Raw genomic sequence first — 19,010 nt, 5'->3', positions numbered from 1 at the left:
TATGTCCAGCTGCCGGTGACCCATGTCCTTATAATTTTGATTGTTATTTAATTACTCGTTGTGGCCATTCATCAATTTTTCAAACACGCTATTTTAACCAGTTATTTATGGTTACTATTTACCTATTATGTTATGCCGCCGATAACCCAGCAGCTGATGGCCCAGCTGGTGGTGTACCAGCCGAGCACGTCCCCTGGGGGCCAAACCCAGCTGCTGACGTTGGCTCAATGGATGATCACGACGGCCTGGCGGATGTGTTTCTTGCCGATGGCCCATGGCCTATAAATTTGCATTTATTATTTGATCATTTTCTTAATTAATCGTTTGTTGCTATTACTCGATTATTCAAACACGCTATTTTAACCAGTTATTTATGGTCACTGATTACCCATTATGTTATGATGCCGATGACCCAGCAGCTGATGGCCCAGCTGGTGGTGTGCCAGCCGAGCATGTCCCCTGGGGGCTGTGGTGTTTGTGTGTTACTGAGGAAGTCTTGGTTGTAGGGTTGATGTAAAGTCATGACTTGGTTACTGACTTTAATACTTAATATGATTACATGACTAGTAGCTACCAAGCTTGGCGGGCGTCCTGTATGCTCTATTGTTTACCTTCTCTCTCTGGCTTCCCAGCCGCCGCTCATAGAAAACGGATGGTACCATTTTCTGTGAACATGACATCCCTCCTTTTCTTTAAAAAGAATGAATACAGGATGTCTACCATGCTTGTAGCACAAAGCAAAGTTATTGACACAAAGTAAGTTATTACCATATCAAAAGATACTGCATACATTTAACATTAATTAAGCACACAAAGAATTTAAACAACTTAATCTTTTCCACAAAGGATTTCAATGTTAAAAATACATATGCAATGTTAAACAAACATGAAAGAAACTGCACTACAAAGTTACAAAATATTGAATGAGATATCTGCATTATTCAAAAAATATTAAATTTAGTTTAGCACAATAAGTAAATACTTTTCATTACATAGGAACACAATTAATCATCAAATCGTGTAGGGCGTTTAACATGACGTTTAGGACGTGAGTCCCCAAATACAATAACACCCCTTGATGAATTGTTTATTGAGTTATAACTCATTTTTTCTTTTTCTTTTGCATGACTTTGCACTTCATCATTTTCTACACTAGTTGGAATCACTTTGAAATAAGCCATATTACGTGTTATACTATGATCTCTATTACTAGCTGTTACCATAGTTCCTTTTACACTAATCACTTTATATGGTTTTGTATCATACGGCATATCTAACTTTCCCTCTTTTTTCTTTTTAACGAGAACAGTATCTCCAACTTTTATGAATTGTTCCTTTGCATGTTGATCATGAGCAATTTTCATTTTGCCCTTGGCTAGTGCATCCTTCTGAGCGAGACGTTTATCTGTTACCTCGGCTGGCATGACGGGTAGTGCGATTCTCATAGGACGTCCAAATAAAAGTTCACCAGGTGACTTACCCAGTGTTCCATGCGGTGTTGCACGGTAGTTCCTGAGAAGAGCATACATAGCTTGTTTCCAGGATCGTCCTTCGGCATAAGCACAGCGTACCGCTTTCATGAGAGGTTGCATGAATCTCTCAACTTCTCCATTTGCTTGAGGATGTAGTGGCATCACACGGCATTGTTTGAATCCAATATGCTCAGAAAAGTTGACGAAGTCTTGTCTATTGAATGGCGGTCCATTGTCTGTCTTGACAACTTCGGGAATGCCAAAATTTGAAAAGATCTTGTCGAGTTTCGGGATGACAGCCTTTGCAGATGTGGAAGTGATGATTTCTACTTCTGGATAACGTGAGTGATCATCAATGACTACCATCAAGTACTCTCCAGTTGGTAGCGGTCCGCAGAAGTCCATCGATACTTCCGTCCATGGTGCAGCAGGTAGTGGTGAAGGTTGTAGAGGTGTTGGTCTTGAAGTATCCACTGCAGCTTGGCAAGGGACACAGGCATCATGCATATCCTTTGCTTGACGATCAATGCCAGGAAACCACACCTTTTCTCGTAGCAGCTGTTTGGTCCTAACAAGACCTTGGTGTCCTTGATGTGCAAGCTTCAGAGCACGTTGCTGGAGAACAGCTGGAATAACGATACGAGTACCTCGCAGCACAGTGTCGCGTTGTTGCGTAACACTTAATTCTGTCTGGAAGCGTTCAAGTGCTCTGAATGCATCTTGGTCAACTCCTGAGGGTGGGATGCGTAGAAACTTTTTCTTAGTCAATGCATCCACTGTTGCTTGCAGAGTTGGGTCCTCTAGGGTTGCAGTACGGATTTCATCAAGAGTGAGAGTGTACATATTCCTCGGCAACTTGTTGATGCTTGGTGATGGTGAAACTGTTGGCAGGATGTCGACTGATGTAATCAGCGGGATTGCCTGCACCCGGCTTGTACTTCACCGTAAAGTTGTATGGTTGCAGACGAAGAGCCCATCTCTCAATGCGAGCTGGTGGTTTGGACTTTGGATTATTGAAGATGGTCTCCAAGGGTTTGTGGTCAGTGACCATCGTGGTGAAGGGCGCACCAAGCAGATAGACATTGAAGTGTTCACAGCCCCATACAAGAGCAAGAGCTTCCTTCTCTGTCTGACTGTATCGTTGCTCAACATCTGTGAGAGAACGGCTGGCGTAGGCAATTACTACTCTGGAATCTGGTTGACCAGGTTTGTGTTGGGCTAAAACAGCACCTAATCCAACAGGACTAGCATCCACTGTTAACTCAGTGTCCATTGATGGATCAAAGTATGCAGCAGTCGCATTCTCTACTAGTGCATCTTTCACAGCATCAAATGCATTTTGCTCGATATCGCTCCAGTACCATGATGCATTTTTCTTCAGGAGCTCACGTAGAGGCTTTGTAATGGTAGCAAAATCTGGAATGAAGCGAGAACAGTAGTTTGCCATTCCCAGAAAACTATGTACTTCAGTGGACGTTGAAGGAGGTGCAGCATTCTTGATATCTGCAACTTTCTTAGGATCTGGAGACAGACCTTTGTCACTAAGTACATGTCCAAAGAATTCAATTTTATGTTGATTGAACTCACACTTTGCTCGGCTTAACGTCAGATTCTTTTCTCGTGAGCGTTGCAATGTTGCACGAAGAGCTTTGTCGTGTTCAGCTTGGGTACGGCCATAAACAATGATGTCATCAGACATGTTGTCAGCATTAGGTATATCTTGCAATACCTGGCTGATGATGTGCTGGAATACCTCGGCAGCACTGTTGATACCAAAACTCAGGCGCTTGTACCTATACAGACTTCGATGTGTCGTAAACGTTGTGATGAAGCGACTCTCATCATCAAGTTCAAGCTGATGATAGCCCTTGTTTAAATCTAACTTGCTGAATACAGTTGCACCATTCAAGCGGTAGATCATATCATCTACAGTCGGTGTAGGATGGCGTTCACGCATTATTGCCTTGTTGGGAACACGCATGTCCACACAAATGCGTATCTCATCTGGATTCTTCGGCTTTGGTGGAGTGACAATTGGGCTTACCCATGGTGTTGGGCCTGTTACTGGTTCAATGATATCTAGTTCCATCAGCCTATCCAGTTCGGCATCGACTTTCTTGCGAGTATGGAATGGTTGTCGGCGATGTGGTTGGGCAACTGGAATTACATCTGGGTTGATATGCAGATGTACTTTCCTATCAGTATAACAACCTATGGATTTAAATCGATCAGAAAATTCAGCAACAATACCATCAACATTGTTTGCAGATTCCACTGCTACAGCATTAGAAAGCTGAAGTAGCCCCAATTTGGTTGAAGTCTTGTAACTGAGTAAAGACTCCTTTGCATTCCTAACAACATGGAATGTAGTAATGAGCATTGCATTCTTTGACTTAATCTCTGCAGTGAAAGTTCCAATCACTGGCAAGGCTACCTTTGAAGCATAGGCAGTTGCTTTGCCATTATAGTTCTCAAGCTTTGGGGACTGTTTTTTAAATTTTTCATAGTGGCACTCAGCAATGGTGTCAATGTTTGATCCAGTGTCAATGAGAACCTTGAGACAAATACCAGCAATGTATACACATGTCTCTGGGTTGTTTGGAAGATCATTCCATTCTGTGATTGCTTGTACTCCATAAGTATAATCACATTCACTGTCATCTGAGACTGGTTGTAATGAAATGTTGTCTTGTACATTATTAACATTCTGGATATGAGGTGCAATATTGTGTTTACCACCTCGCAACCCGTTCTCGCAAATTCGTAAAGTCAATATTGACTTATTAACTACGTGCATAGGTGATATACTAAACATAATAGATACCCCTAAAAAGATTCATAGAAAACACCGACCTTACCTAACCTTGTTAGTATCTTAAGATAAGCATCTTATTGCTTCGTAATTACAATTATTACTTAACCTATACCTATTATAGGTTAGGTAATAATTGTAATTACGAAGCAATAAGATGCTTATCTTAAGATACTAACAAGGTTAGGTAAGGTCGGTGTTTTCTATGAATCTTTTTAAGGGTATCTATTATGTTAAGTATGTCATCTATGCACATATTTAATAAGTCAATATTGACTTATTAAATTTGCGAGAACGGGTTGCACCTCGACCCCTATGACCTGATCCTCGTACAGTGCTTTTATTCATTGACTGTGGTTTCTTTAGTGCAGAACGACACATAGCACCAAAATGACCTAGTTTTCCACACTCATAGCACTTCTTACCTTGAGCAGGACAAACATTATCTTGGTGTGGGTAGTCTCCTCCAAAATTGTAACATTTATTGTTGACACCCTCTGATGTGAGTTGTGATTGCTTGAGTCTTGTTCCTTGACCCCATTTGTGATGTGATTCTCGGTTCAAATTACTGTTAGGTTTGGCATGATATCTTCTTTGATTACGATGTCCTCCCTGAACCTTACGTACCTCATCACTGTTAGTAACAGTGGCAGAACCGTTATTGGCACTGCACTCCATGACACGAGCATCACGTGCAGCATCTTCCATTCGATGAGCAATATCCAGTATCTTGGTAAGAGAACTTTCATCATCAACAAGTTCTAGAGCTCTTCGACGGAGACGTGTAGATGTGCATGTTTCAATTATTTGCTGTTTGACTTCTTTGTCAACATCAGCAAACTCACAATGGGCTGCTAAACCCTGCAGACGTGTGTGGTATTGATCCACAGTTTCATTAGAGAGTTGTTTTGCTCTCCTGAAATGCATAATTTCCATTGCAGTATTTTGCCTTGGTTTGAAATGCTCTGTTAGTTTGGCTTTGGCAGTGTCATAATCTTTGGCACCACCAGTGTCTTTCAGTGTGTCAAAGATGTCACAAACTCTATCACCTGCATAATGAAGTAGAAAGGCACGCTTTCTTTCAGCACTTTTGATGTCAGAAACTATCAACAAATTTTCAAACTTTTTAAGCCATTTGACCCACCTCTGTGACAGGTTTGTCTGGTCACAGTCAGGATCAAATGCAGGAAACTGAGGTATATTTGCCATTTTTACTGAATAAATGTAACTTATCACTTAAATGTTCCTCAGAATATTAAATACTTACTGCACTGAATATTTTAGTCAAGAATTCACTGTAATTACTTTAATTTTGCAAAGCACACTAGCATTTTAATGCAAAAGTTCACAACAGTGCACAATATAGCAGCAACTGACTTCTTACCTAGCCCTTGTGTACATGTGTTGTTCCTACTCACAGCAGTTGGTACAGCAGTTGGTACAGCAGCAGTTGGTACAGCAGTTGGTACAGCAGTCAGTTCAGTGTGATGAATTTTGTAGCACGAAGCGTCGTTTCGTAACCAAAACATCAGGTTTTGTACACATCAAAGCGTCGTTTCGTACACAACGTCGGCAGATTCCTCAGTACACAGTTTCTTCAGCACAGCTTGGGTAGCACACAGCTTGGGTAGCACACAGCATTGGTTAGCACACAGCATCGTTTAGCACACAGCATTGGTTAGCACACAGCATCGGTTAGCATACAGCATCGGGTATGGCGCTCACAGCTTCTCTTCCTCCTCCAGGCAGCATGCTTCTCCCTTGTGTTTGAAACTGAACAAATACCTGCGTTCACAGTTCATCCTCGTCGCCAATGTGGTGTTTGTGTGTTACTGAGGAAGTCTTGGTTGTAGGGTTGATGTAAAGTCATGACTTGGTTACTGACTTTAATACTTAATATGATTACATGACTAGTAGCTACCAAGCTTGGCGGGCGTCCTGTACGCTCTATTGTTTACCTTCTCTCTCTGGCGTCCCAGCCGCCGCACATAGAAAACGGATGGTACCATTTTCTGTGAACATGACAGGGGCCAAGCCCAGCTGCAGACGTCGGCTCAGCTGATGATCCCGACGGTCTGGCGGGTGTGTTCCCGCCGATGACCCGTGACCTTATAATAACTCATTTAAGTCGATTGTTATTTTAATTATTCGTTTGTGGCTATTAATCAATTATTCAAACACGCTATTTTTAACCAGTTATTATGGTTAATGATTACCCATTATGTTATGCTGCCGATGGCCCAGCTAGTGGTGTCCCAGCTGAGCGTGTCACCTAGGGGCCAACCCCGCCCACTGACGTCCCGGCTGATGTGGCCCCGGATGTTGACCCTGCAGCTGATGGCCCAGCTGCCAAGGGGCCCGACCCAATGGCTTATATTTATTCCATCATTATTTGGTCTGATATTATTAATTAATTGTTGTAGCCATTCCTCAATTATTCAAACACGCTAATTTTAACCAGTTATTTATGGTTAATAATCACCCATCATGTTATGCTGACGGGGACCCAGCAGCTGATGGCCCAACTGGTGGTGTTCCATCTGAGCATGTCCCCTGGGGGCCAACCCCGCCCAATGAAGTCCCGGCTGATGTGGCCCCATATGATGATCCAGCAGCTGATGGCCCAGCTGCCATGGGGCACGGCCCAGCGGCCGGTGTCCCGACTGATGTTTGATGACCGATGTTTGATGTTCCGACTGATGCTTGATGTTTTGACTGATGTTCCCAGGACGTTTGTTCCAGACTTAAGTCTGGCCGGTGTTGCCTGGCATTATTTTATTTATGGTTAATAATTACCCATTATGTTATGCTGCCGATGACCCAGCACCTGATGGCACAGCTGGTGGTGTTCCAGCCGCGTATGCCCCTGGGGGCCAACCCCACCCCCAGATGTTCCGGCTGATGCGGCCCCAGACGACGATCCAGCAGCAGATGGCTCAGCTGCCGTGGGACCCAACTCCGCGGCCGATGTTCCGGCTGATGTGGTCCCAGGACGTTTGTTCCAGACTTAAGTCTGGCCAGTGTTGCCTGGCATCATGCAGTTATTTATGGTTACTAATTAACCATTATGTTATGCTGCGATGACTCAGCAGCTAATGGCACAGCTGGTGGTGTTCCAGCCGAGTATGCCCCCCAGGGGCCAACCCCACCCGCAGATGTGGTCCCTGCCGATGATCCAGCAGCCGAAGGCTCAGCTGGCGGTGTTCCAGCTGAGCATGCCCTTATAATTACTCATCATGGGTACTGTAACTTCAGCTATCGGTAAGTGCCACAGGTCCAGGCACATCGTCGACGTCCCTCAGAATTTTATTACAGTACTTTACGCCTGTCATTGGCTGCACATTTATGTTGCTTACTCTGGTCACATTTATTTTGTTATCATTTTTCGGACTAAATGTTTACATTTAGCCTACCACAATTTAATACTACATTTGAGGCATTGCTCATGTTGCATGTTTTGTTACTTTTGCTGTGTTTACAGTTTGGTTCTTTAACTTTAGCTTTGCTTTTAAGCTATTAACTAAGGCCAGCAAGGATGTGCTAGTTGCAGTGTTACAGGCCCTTGCCTCTTGCTCCAAGATTTCCTGGCCCTGCATTTTGATTAGTTTCCCCAGAAATTTATATCTGCATTCTACGCTTAGCTCTTGCTACATATGTATGTTACTTACTACTAATTACATTTATGCTGTTTAACTCTTCTTATTGCCTCAAAGCTACTAAGTCAGGTCAGCTAGGATGTGCCAGTTGCTATGTTACGGGCCTCATGCCCCTAGCATCATGATTATCGAAGCTACTGTTTTTACTTTACAGATTTTATATTCATGGTTGTTAGCTTTCGCTTCTCGCCATTAAGTGAAGTCAGCTGGGATGTGCTAGTTGCAGTACTACACCCCCCCCCCCTTGCCTCTTGCTTAAGATTAGTCTGGCCCTGCATGGAGGATTAGTTCCCTCAGCACTTCCCGCATTTTACGTTTCGTCTTGCTGAATAGTTATTTTACTTACTCCTGGTATAAATTATGTGTGTATAACTTTCGCTTCTGCCTTTAAGCTACTCAGGAATTCAGCCGGGAGGCGCGGTTGCAGTGTTATGGGCCACATGCCTCTTGCTAAGTTATCTGGCCTTGTTATGCTTAGTTCCCTCAGTCAAAACACTTCAATGAAATCAAAAGCACAACTTTGCTTTGCCATTAGGTTATTAAGGAAAATCAGCTACGGCGTGAAAGTTGCAGTGTTACGGGCCTCTGTCCCTCGCTTTAAGTTTCTGGCCCTGCATTTACGATTAGTTTCCTGAAATTTACTACTGTATATTATGTTTAGCCCTTGCTGCATATTATGTTATTTACTAGTGGTCTGTTATGTAGTCTACCATTTGGGGCCTAAATGTTTACATGTCGGCCCTAAATGTAATGTAAAAGTAATGTAAGCTGCTAACGTCCTAGTCCCATGGTTGTTTCCCGGCAGCCGATGTACCGGCCGGTGGCGCTGCTGTTCCAGCCACTGCTTTCCCAGCTGCTGATGTTAAGCTGCTGATGCCCCGGCCGGTGAAGCCCAGCTGAAACGTTCCACCTGACGTTGTGACTATCAATTTATCGCTCTTTTCAGCCATAGTGTAATTTATGGTATTCCCAGCTTCATGACTAGTTCCCTTTATTCTCTACAGACGGTTATATTCCAGTCTTTAGCCTAAATTGTCTTGCAGCTGGACTTCTACTTACTACCGAAGTCTTCCCTAGTGGCCAGTTGCCGCTATTTCCTATCTCCATCAGATGTTGATACTCCAGCCGCTGATGTCCAGCTGCAGGTGTCCCAGCGGCGATGCCCCAACCGCTGATGTCCCAGGGCACGATTTGCAGTTCAACATTCGGCAACGGTCGTTAAGTTAATCCATTATTTGCCCAATTTTGACTATTGCTGCTTGCGTTATACATGCTAAGTTAATGTGGGTTTAGGGTTAAGGTACTACCATCGCTGCATGCTTCTTTAAATTATAAAACTATTGCTCATTGTATTTGAGTTCACTAAGCCAGCTAGGTACTGTTGGGGGTTCACTCTCCAGGTGAGCAACAGACATACTCAAGGTCACTCACCGTAGCCCTGCGGGTCTTCACTCTATCCTCGCGGCGCCACTGTACGTCAGGAGAGTATCCCAGTCAATCCCAACCGGCCTCTGATCGAGAAGGAGTGGGAACACAACTTGTTCACTTAACTGTTATGTGCCCGCCCCAACAATAGGGCTCTACTATTAACCACAAGGTCGCCAACTGGTGTTTTTGGTGTCCAGTAACACGTCAGTGGATTTGTTGAATTGTGGTAACCGGGCAAGGACACACTCAATAGATCGGAATATCAGGCAGGTATTTACTTCTATCACTCTCTGCTTTCAGGTATTATATAGCCACAAGAAATATGGAGGGGATGATATAAACACAAATGTATTTTGTATTTTACTTAAAACTCATTCAAAGACATCACAAGGTCATATCAATAAACAATCAGCTGTTTCAGGCGGGAGTCGTTCGTTCCCACGTATAATATGCACTCACTAAGCTGGCAACACTCCCCCTCTCGTCAATGTCAAAATCAGCTGGGCGACTTCCCCCGCGCGAATGTTTATTGCTTGTTTCTCTGGCGTCACGCGCTCTGTTTCTGTAAGTTCTCAAAGATCACTAGAAGTTCGAACACACAATATTTGCGATAATAGCACATATTACTTCGCTACACTGATCTTGGGCTCAAACAAACATTTCTATATTAAATGTGACAATAATTCACTGCCATGGTATTACACACTGCCCTTCATTTAATGATAACTTATGAAGTATTTAACACTGGAGTTCTCAGTATTTCCTTTCGTGGGCGATAACACAATTAATCACTGCACACATGAATAATTATTCAATACACGAGCATATATATATATATATATATATATATATATATATATATATATATATATATATATATATATATGGATGAATCAGACATCAATAATAGTAATAACATAGTTACTGGGCATATAGCCTAACTTCCAAATACTGGCATAATATTATATATATTCTCTCGCTATATGATTACATTAAAGTCTCATGAAAGACATTCTCAACACAGTAAATTCATCAATTACTCCAGGTGCCTGTACACACCAATAATAATCATATATATGTATCGTGAGTACCCTTTATAGTACCATTCAGCACACTGGTGCCTTACTGTGACATAGGTGAGCCCTGCTCACGACATACAAAATCCTCAGGCTAAATACTATAGCTGACTAAAGGGGAATTGGGAGGGAAACTAGAATCACCTACTTCCACCTATCCTCCGATGAGAGTTGAGTTGCAGCTCCTGGTCCTGGCTCCTGCCTCGTGTCGGGAACGCCCCCACACACACGCTGTCGTGTCCTCCAGGAACTCAATCAATGTCCCACCGTAAGCGCGTCGTCTCCGTGCCTTTTCCCAGCAGGTCCGTGCTCCTCCTCGACTTCTTGTAGGGTTGGAGTCGGTCTCCCGGCCGTCGTCTTCTCCTCCCAGCTACGGCTGCCCGCCTACGTCTCGGCAGTCGTTCGGATTCCCGAGTAGTTTCTTTCTTCCTCTGCTTCCCAGTGGCTCGGTTCAGCCACTACGCCGTCACAAACGGGTGAACTGCCTCAGACGTCACATACGTCACTGCACAGACTTCACTTCTTCTTGCACAGTACCTGTCCTAGAGCACTTGTCGCTCAATATCCCGTCGATTCCCTCTCTGGTCCAACACATGAACGAAGGAAGACCTCACAGAGTACTGGCAGACTTCGGGTGACGCGTAAAATCCACGGGAGCGGGAAACAACTGTCAAACTGACAGGACCAATCTTCGCACGTCCAACCTCCTTGACGTGTCGTGTCAGACTGATTCCCTCACGGAGGATTGGTTCAGCAACTACGTCATCACTGTGGAGCTAACAGCCGTCGCATACGTCGCTGCCTAGACTCCACTCTTGCACAACACCTGTTCCTGGAGCACTTGTTGCTCAATATCCAGTCAATTCCTTCTTCGGTTCAACACATGAAAAAGGAAGACCCCACAGGTGTTGGCAGACCACGGGTGATGCGTAAATCCTCCGGAGTCGGGGTAAACTGTCCAACTGACAGGACCCACCAGCGCACGTCCGACCTCTTTGACGTGCTGTCTTAGACTGATGGCGCCAGCGTGGCGCGCTGACCGGACCCCCCTTCCTTCGTGACGTCACATTCGCCACGGGAGGTTTTCATTGGCTCCCCGTGCCACATTGCTGTCGGTGACCAATCCGGTGTCAATGACGTCACACAGTTTTGGCGGGGAAACAGGAGAGCCAGCGCCATCTTGGCTTCCTAAAGGGCCTAAACCACAGGCCAAAATACTCTTGTTTTATAAATTTCTCGGCACTCCGAGAACACTCCACTCTCCCACATACACCAAACTGATGCCTGCTAGGTAGAGAACGCTCGGGTAAAGTGGACATGACTCTTACTGCAGGCGTGGGAGAAATATAAGGGGGGGGGAACACCGTCACAGTACGCTAGTTGCTGTGTTATAGGCCTCATGCCTCTTGCTTCAGATTCCCTGGGTTAGCATTTACCACTAGCCTACAACAATTTATTTCTACAATGGTTACTTGTCATGTTGCATGTTTATTTTACTTTTGCTGTGTTTACAGTGCGTTTATTTAACTTTTGCTCTGCCATTAAGTCATTAAGTAGAGTCAGCTAGGATGTTGTTGTTTTATACATATATAAAACGCTGAACTGTAATGCCAATCCTGACCTCAAAAGCTTCATTGAAGGTTGTAACAGCCCATGAGCACCACACCAGAAATAAATTCAGTTTTGATATTCCAAGAGTACGACTTAATCAAACTAGAAATGCTCTACAAATCAAGGAACCCAGAATGTGAAATGACCTTCCCAACCATGTTAAAGACTGTACCTCTCTCAACCAGTTTAAGACAAAAACGAAGCACTACCTAATAAATTCCCTGTAACCTACCTTACCCCCTCTATTGTCAACCCATGTCTGTTTTCTTAAACAACGCTGTTTGTCGACCTATTTGTATTTGTGCTGCTTTTTCAGCCATGTTTCTCCCTTTTTATCTTAATTTTTATTTGTTCTCAACACATTTTATTCTTTATACTCATTTAGTATTAAGTATTAGTCATTAAAGTTTTTCCTGCCCGCAACGCTTTGCGTAATAGTGTCTTTAGGCATTGTATGTACTAGCTCTATCTATAAATCTATCAATTTATGTAAAATCTCTTGTATGTATGTAACTTACCTGAATAAACATTTTTTTTTTATTATTTTAGTGTTGCGGGCCCCTGCCTCCTGCTTTAAAATTTCCTGGCCCTGCATTAATGCTTCATTTCCTCTTAAATTTATTACTGTATATTACGTTTATCTCTTGCAAGTTTATGTTAATTACTACTGGTTATGTTATGTCATTTATCATTTATGACCTAAATGTTTACATTTAGCCTATCACAGTTTGATTCTACACTTGATGTATTGACCATGTTGCATGTCGTTTTACTTCGCGGTGGTTACAGTTGTCGTTTCACTTGCTTGCCATTTCAGTTATTAAGTAAGTTAGCGAGGAGGCGCTAGTTGCCGTGTTCGGCCCTTGCCTCTTGCATTAAGATTTTCTGGCATTGCAATTCTGTTCGTTTCCTCAGCAATTTATTACCGTGTTTTACGCTTAGCTCTTGCTATAAAATTGTGTTACTCACCACTGGTTACATTTACGTTGTTTACTCTGCTATTTGCCTCTATACTACTAAGTAAGTCAGCTAGGATGTACCGGTTGCAGAGTACGGGCCTTGTGCTTCTTGCTTTACGTTCATTCACGTCTGTTCAATTTACTTTCTGGGTTTACATTTACGGTTCTTTAACTTTTGCTTTGCTACATGCAGGCCTAGTTTACTCAGCCGTCCATCCCGTCATTGTGTGGTCGGCAGGCAGGTGGGGGACAATCATCCTAAGACCCAGCTGCTGATGCCCGATACCTGCGGTGTCCAACTGACGATGCTGCAGCTGAAATGGTCCAGCTGCCGAGCCTCCAGTTGGCGTGTCCCAGCGGAGGATTTTCATGGGGAAGAGGGGTAGAGCGTAATTCCTCTCCATTCTTAATATTATTTCTTTACAGTTCTGATTTGTCTTATTCGTGCATAGGTGGTTTAGCAGTTCGATGCCCCTTACCATCCTCTTACTTGGCCTGTTGGCGTTATTTAGTATTTACCCGCTGCATAGCGATATGGGCATCGTCGCACTCTATTGCAGTCAATTGGGGCCACCTCCAGTCCACTATCAGCTCTGTGTTTATTGACTTATAATTGGTCTTATTATTAGTAGTTGCTGTGCCGGAGCTTACTGACTACTGGACGCCGTCTTTCACTATTTCTCTTAGTTCCCGCTGAGGAGGCGTCCGATTGTTCCAGGAGTATGAACTTATTGTATCTGGCAGTACCAATGCTAGGTTTCTAAGTTCCTTCCCACTCAGTTATGCTTGGGACTTTATTCAAGTCTACCATTCCTGCCTTTCGCAATAGGTGCCGCATCCAGTTAACCCCACTCTTGCAGCCTAAGCTGCCACCAGTACGCGGATGGTGTGGGTCCACCACAACTGTGCCTTTGCTTTTCACGTTACCACTGCATGCCAGCTTCTGCCTCCCCTTACTGCCTTAATACTTCCAGATCCACGATAGAACGCACACGAGGAACACCATGAATGATCGAGGACCACGTGGTGGGGCCCGAGAGGCGGACCACTGATGTGGTGCCACCACGAGAGGTATCCTGGGTGGCGACCTACATGCTTCTAAGCTGCCTCTTCCCCCCCCCACATCCGTGGGGCTAGCCACAGCGACAACAATCGACACGGGGTCGACCCTGGGGAGTCGGCCTCTGTGTGGACAGCGTTCACTTTCCCACACCCGCCCTGGGGCCAGCCTTCCTGGACTGGTCTCTGTGAGGGCAGGCTCCAGCGACGAGGATATACACGGGATCGACCAGTCATTTGCCATGGTGGAAAGCACTCCCTACATGGGGTACAAACCCTGCAGTATGTACTCCTCCCAGGGTCACTGTCGGTGGGTTATCCCGCCTCTCTACCCCCATGGCTTGTCAAGATGGCGCTCCATCGGCCCACCAAGGAGGTTGTCTCCGTTAGCAGCGTCTGCCTGTAGACCCGGAATGGTACCTTTTTCAGTCAGGGGCACCTGACTGTTTTTTAACGGCCTCTCCGGGCATACGGGAACGGTTACGGCCACGGTAGCGTGCTGGCATGGTCCTACTTTAGCAGCCTGCTCTTGCTCTGCCACCTCCCCTCCACATCCGTGAGGCTCGCAGCAGCGACAACGACCGACAACGACCGACACGGGGTCGGCCTTGTACATCCTCGTCAGGCGGGATGTTGTTGCTCTGCCACTTTGAGGCCGCCTTGCGGCCAGCGGGCCTCGCCCTTCGGGGGGGGGGGGGGGGGGTCCGGCCAGCTGGCCTGCAGTAGGGGTGCAGCACCGGTCCTCAAGTGTCCCGCTGTCCGCAGCTAATACTTTGCCCAGTCTAGGTGCTAGTAAGCCCTACCTTTAATCAGGAAACCCTTCTACTTATTCCTGGTCGGCCTCCGTTAAGTGATATGTGGCTTATTCACTTGATTGAACATTTGTGTCCCGACTCTTATAACTAGTTTCACATAATTACATTACATTGACATTAGGTTTCTGCAGAACGTGTTTACCATGTCACTAGGCTAAGCTTACTCAATTAATACGGGTGTACATTTTAAGTTAAATATTAGTACTCAGTAGACATGGATATGTTACATTTTAAGTTAAATATTAGTACTCAGTAGACATGGATATGATACATTTGTTCCTACTTATTATTTACATGTTCTGCAGAATTTAATTTACCATCTCCAATTTGTAATAAATTAAGCCCCAAAACGGTTGGCGTCTTTTTCCCCCTGAGCAGAAAATAACAAATTCTGCTTTCAGACAACACTCAGCCCCCTTGTTTAACTCCCTTAACATGCTAAACATAATCTCACTCCACAAATTTTCTTGTGTCAATTACATTTACAAAACCCTGTTCTTAAACGCAAATCCTGCTCTGAAACTCTCCCTGGACAGATGTAATAGGACCCATTATCACCACACCAGAAATAAATATCTCCTCGATATCCCCAGGGTCAAACTTTATCTGTGTAAACACTCTATGTAAATTAAGGGACCTAGTCTATGGAACTGACACCCTAGTGAATTGAAAAGCTGTCAAACTTTTGCCTTATTTAAAAGCAAAACCAAAAAGTACCTAATTTCATCTTCTTAGTTTCCTACACTGAGCTTTAAATTTGCTCTGTACCTAGTGTTACCCAATCTCCTAATTTTTATGTATTTAACCCAAATAACCTTATCATTGTGTTCATTGCTGCCTTCTTTTATGTGCTAGCCATATGCTGTATTGTGCCTACCAATTTTTGTCAACTACCATTCACGCTGTCATTGCAATCAATCTGAGCTACCTATGTGCTTTAATATACTGTACCTACAATTTTCTCTCATCTTTTTTTTTCTTGCCATGTAACTGTTATAATTTTTTTTATAAATTTTGCAAGTATATACCTACTTAAAATTTTCTTAGATTAAGGACCTGCCCGAAACGCTGCGCGTACTAGTGGCTTTACAGGATTGTAATTACCATATTATGTATCCTCACAATCCCAATGTACCTTCTTTTACATGCATAAAAAAATAAAATAAATAAATAAATAAATAAAACAATCTGCTGTACGGTGTCTGTTAATCTTGTTTAAATTACCATTCAAGTTGTCAATGTAATCAACCAGAGCTTTAATATACCAATGTGCTTTAATATACTTACTATTCTCTCTCATCTCATTTTTTTTTCTTGCAATGTATCTGTCATCATTTTATTAATTCTGCTAGAATTTACCTACTTAAAATTATCTGTTAGATTAAGGACCTGCCCGAATCGCTACGCGTACTAGTGGCTTTACAAGATTGTAAATACTATGCTATGTATTCTCTCTAACCCAATGTACCTTCTTGTATATAAATAAATAAATAAATAGGTATTGCAAGATATACCTAATGCTGACAACATGTCTGATGACGTCATTGTTTATAGCCGTACCCAAGCTGAACACGACAAAGCTCTTCGTGCAACATTGCAACGCTCACGAGAAAAGAATCTGACGTTAAGCCGAGCAAAGTGTGAGTTCAATCAACATAAAATTTAATTCTTTGGACATGTACTTAGTGACAAAGGTCTGTTTCCAGATCCAAAGAAATTTGCAGATATGAAAAATGCTGCACCTCCTTCAACGTCCACTGAAGTACATAGTTTTCTGGGAATGGCAAACTACTGTTCTCGCTTCATTCCAGATTTTGTTACCATTACGAAGCCTCTACGTGAGCTCCTGAAGAAAAATGCATCATGGTACTGGAGTGATATCGAGCAAAATGCATTTGATGCTGTGAAAGATGTACTAGAAGAGAATGCGACTGCTGCATACTTTGATCCATCAATGGACACTGAGTTAACAGTGGATGCTAGTCCTGTTGGTTTAGGTGCTGTGTTAGCTCAACACAAACCTGGTCAACCAGATTCCATAGTAGTAATTGCCTATGCCAGCCGTTCTCTCACAGATGTTGAGCAACGATACAGTCAGACAGAGAAGGAAGCTCTTGCTCTTGTATGGGGCTGTGAACACTTCAATGTCTATCTGCTTGGTGCACCCTTCACCACGATAGTCACTGACCACAAGCTGTTGGAGACTATCTTCAATAATCTAAAGTCCAAACCACCAGCTTGCATTGAGAGATGGGCTCTTCGTCTGCAACCATACAACTTTACGGTGAAATACAAGCCGGGTGCAGGCAATCCCGCTGATTACATCAGTCGACATCCTGCCAACAGTTTCACCATCACCAAGCACCAGCAAGTTGCCGAGGAATATGTACACTCTGTAACCTGTGATGCAGTCCCTATATAAGGCTCTCACTCTTGATGAAATCCGTACTGCAATCCTAGAGGACCCAACTCTGCAAGCAACAGTGGATGCATTGACTAAGAAAAAGTTTCCACGCATTCCACCCTCAGGAGTTGACCAAGATGCATTCAAAGCACTTGAACGCATCCAGACAGAATTGTTATGCAACAATGCGACACCGTGCTGCGAGGTACTCGCATCGTTATTCCAACAGTTCTCCAGCAGCGAGCTTTGAAGCTTGCACATCAAGGACACCAAGGTCCTGTTAGGACCAAACAGCTGCTACGAGAAAAGGTATGGTTTCCTGGCATTGATCGTCAAGCAAAGAACATGCATGATGCCTATGTCCCTTGCCAAGCTGCAGTGGATACTTCAAGACCAACACCTCTACAACCTTCACCACTACCTGCTGCACCATGGACGGAAGTATCGATGGACTTCTGTGGACCGCTATCAACTGAAGAGTACTTAATGGTAGTCATTGATGATCACTCACGTTATCCAGAAGTAGAAATCATCCCTTCCACATCTGCAAAGGCTGTCATCCCGATGCTCGACAAGATCTTTTCAAACTTTGGCATTCCTGAAGTTGTCAAGAGGGACAATGGACCGCCATTCAATGGACAAGACTTCGTCAATTTTGCTGAGCATATTGGATTCAAACACCACCGTGTGATGCCACTACATCCTCAAGCAAATGGAGAAGTCGAGAGATTCATGCAATCTCTCATGAAAGCGGCACGCTGTGCTCATGCCAAAAAACGATCCTAGAAACAAGCTATGTATGCTTTTCTCAGGAGCTACCGTGCAACACCGCATGGAACACTGGGCATGTCGCCTGGCGAACTTTTATTTGGACGTCCTATGAGGATCGCACTACCTGTCATGCCAGCCGAGGTAACGGATAAACGTCTCGCTCAGAAGGATGCACTAGCCAAGGGCAAAATGAAAAGTGCTCATGATCATCGTGCAAAGGAACAATTCATAAAGGTTGGAGACACTATTCTAGTTAAAAAGAAAAAAGAGGGAAAGCTAGATATGCCGTATCATACAAAACCATGTAAAGTGATTAGTGTAAAAGGAACTATGGTAACAGCTAGTAATAGAGATCATAGTATAACACGTAATATGGCTTATTTCAAAGTGATTCCAACTAGTGTAGAAAATGATGAAGTGCAAAGTCGTACAAAGGAAAAAGAAAAAATGAGCTATAACCCGACAAACATTTCATCAAGGGATATTCTTGTATTTAAGGACTCTCGTCCTAAACGACATGTCAAACGCCCTACACGATTTGATGATTAATTGTGTTCCCATGTAATGCAAAGTATTTACTTATTATGCTAAACTAAATTTATTATTGTTTGAATAATGCAGATCTCTCATTCAATATTTTGTAACTTTGTATTACAGTTTCTTTCATGATTGTTTAACATTGCATATGTATTTTTAACATTGAAATCCTGTGTGGTAAAGATTAAGTTGTTTAAATTCTTTGTGTGCTTAATTAATGTTAAATGTTTGCAATATCTCTTGATATGTTAATAACTTACTTTATGTCAATAACTTTGCTTTGTGCTACAAGCATGGTAGACATCCTGTGTTTTTCATTCTTTTTAAAGAAAAGGAGGGATGTCATGTTCATAGAAAACGGTACCATCCGTTTGTATGTGCTGTGGCTCGGACACCAGCAAGGAGATAAA

The sequence above is a fragment of the Procambarus clarkii genome, chromosome 73 (genome assembly GCF_040958095.1).
Source record: "Procambarus clarkii isolate CNS0578487 chromosome 73, FALCON_Pclarkii_2.0, whole genome shotgun sequence".
Lineage (NCBI taxonomy): Eukaryota > Metazoa > Arthropoda > Malacostraca > Decapoda > Cambaridae > Procambarus > Procambarus clarkii.
Note: the sequence above shows the minus strand (reverse complement) of the source record.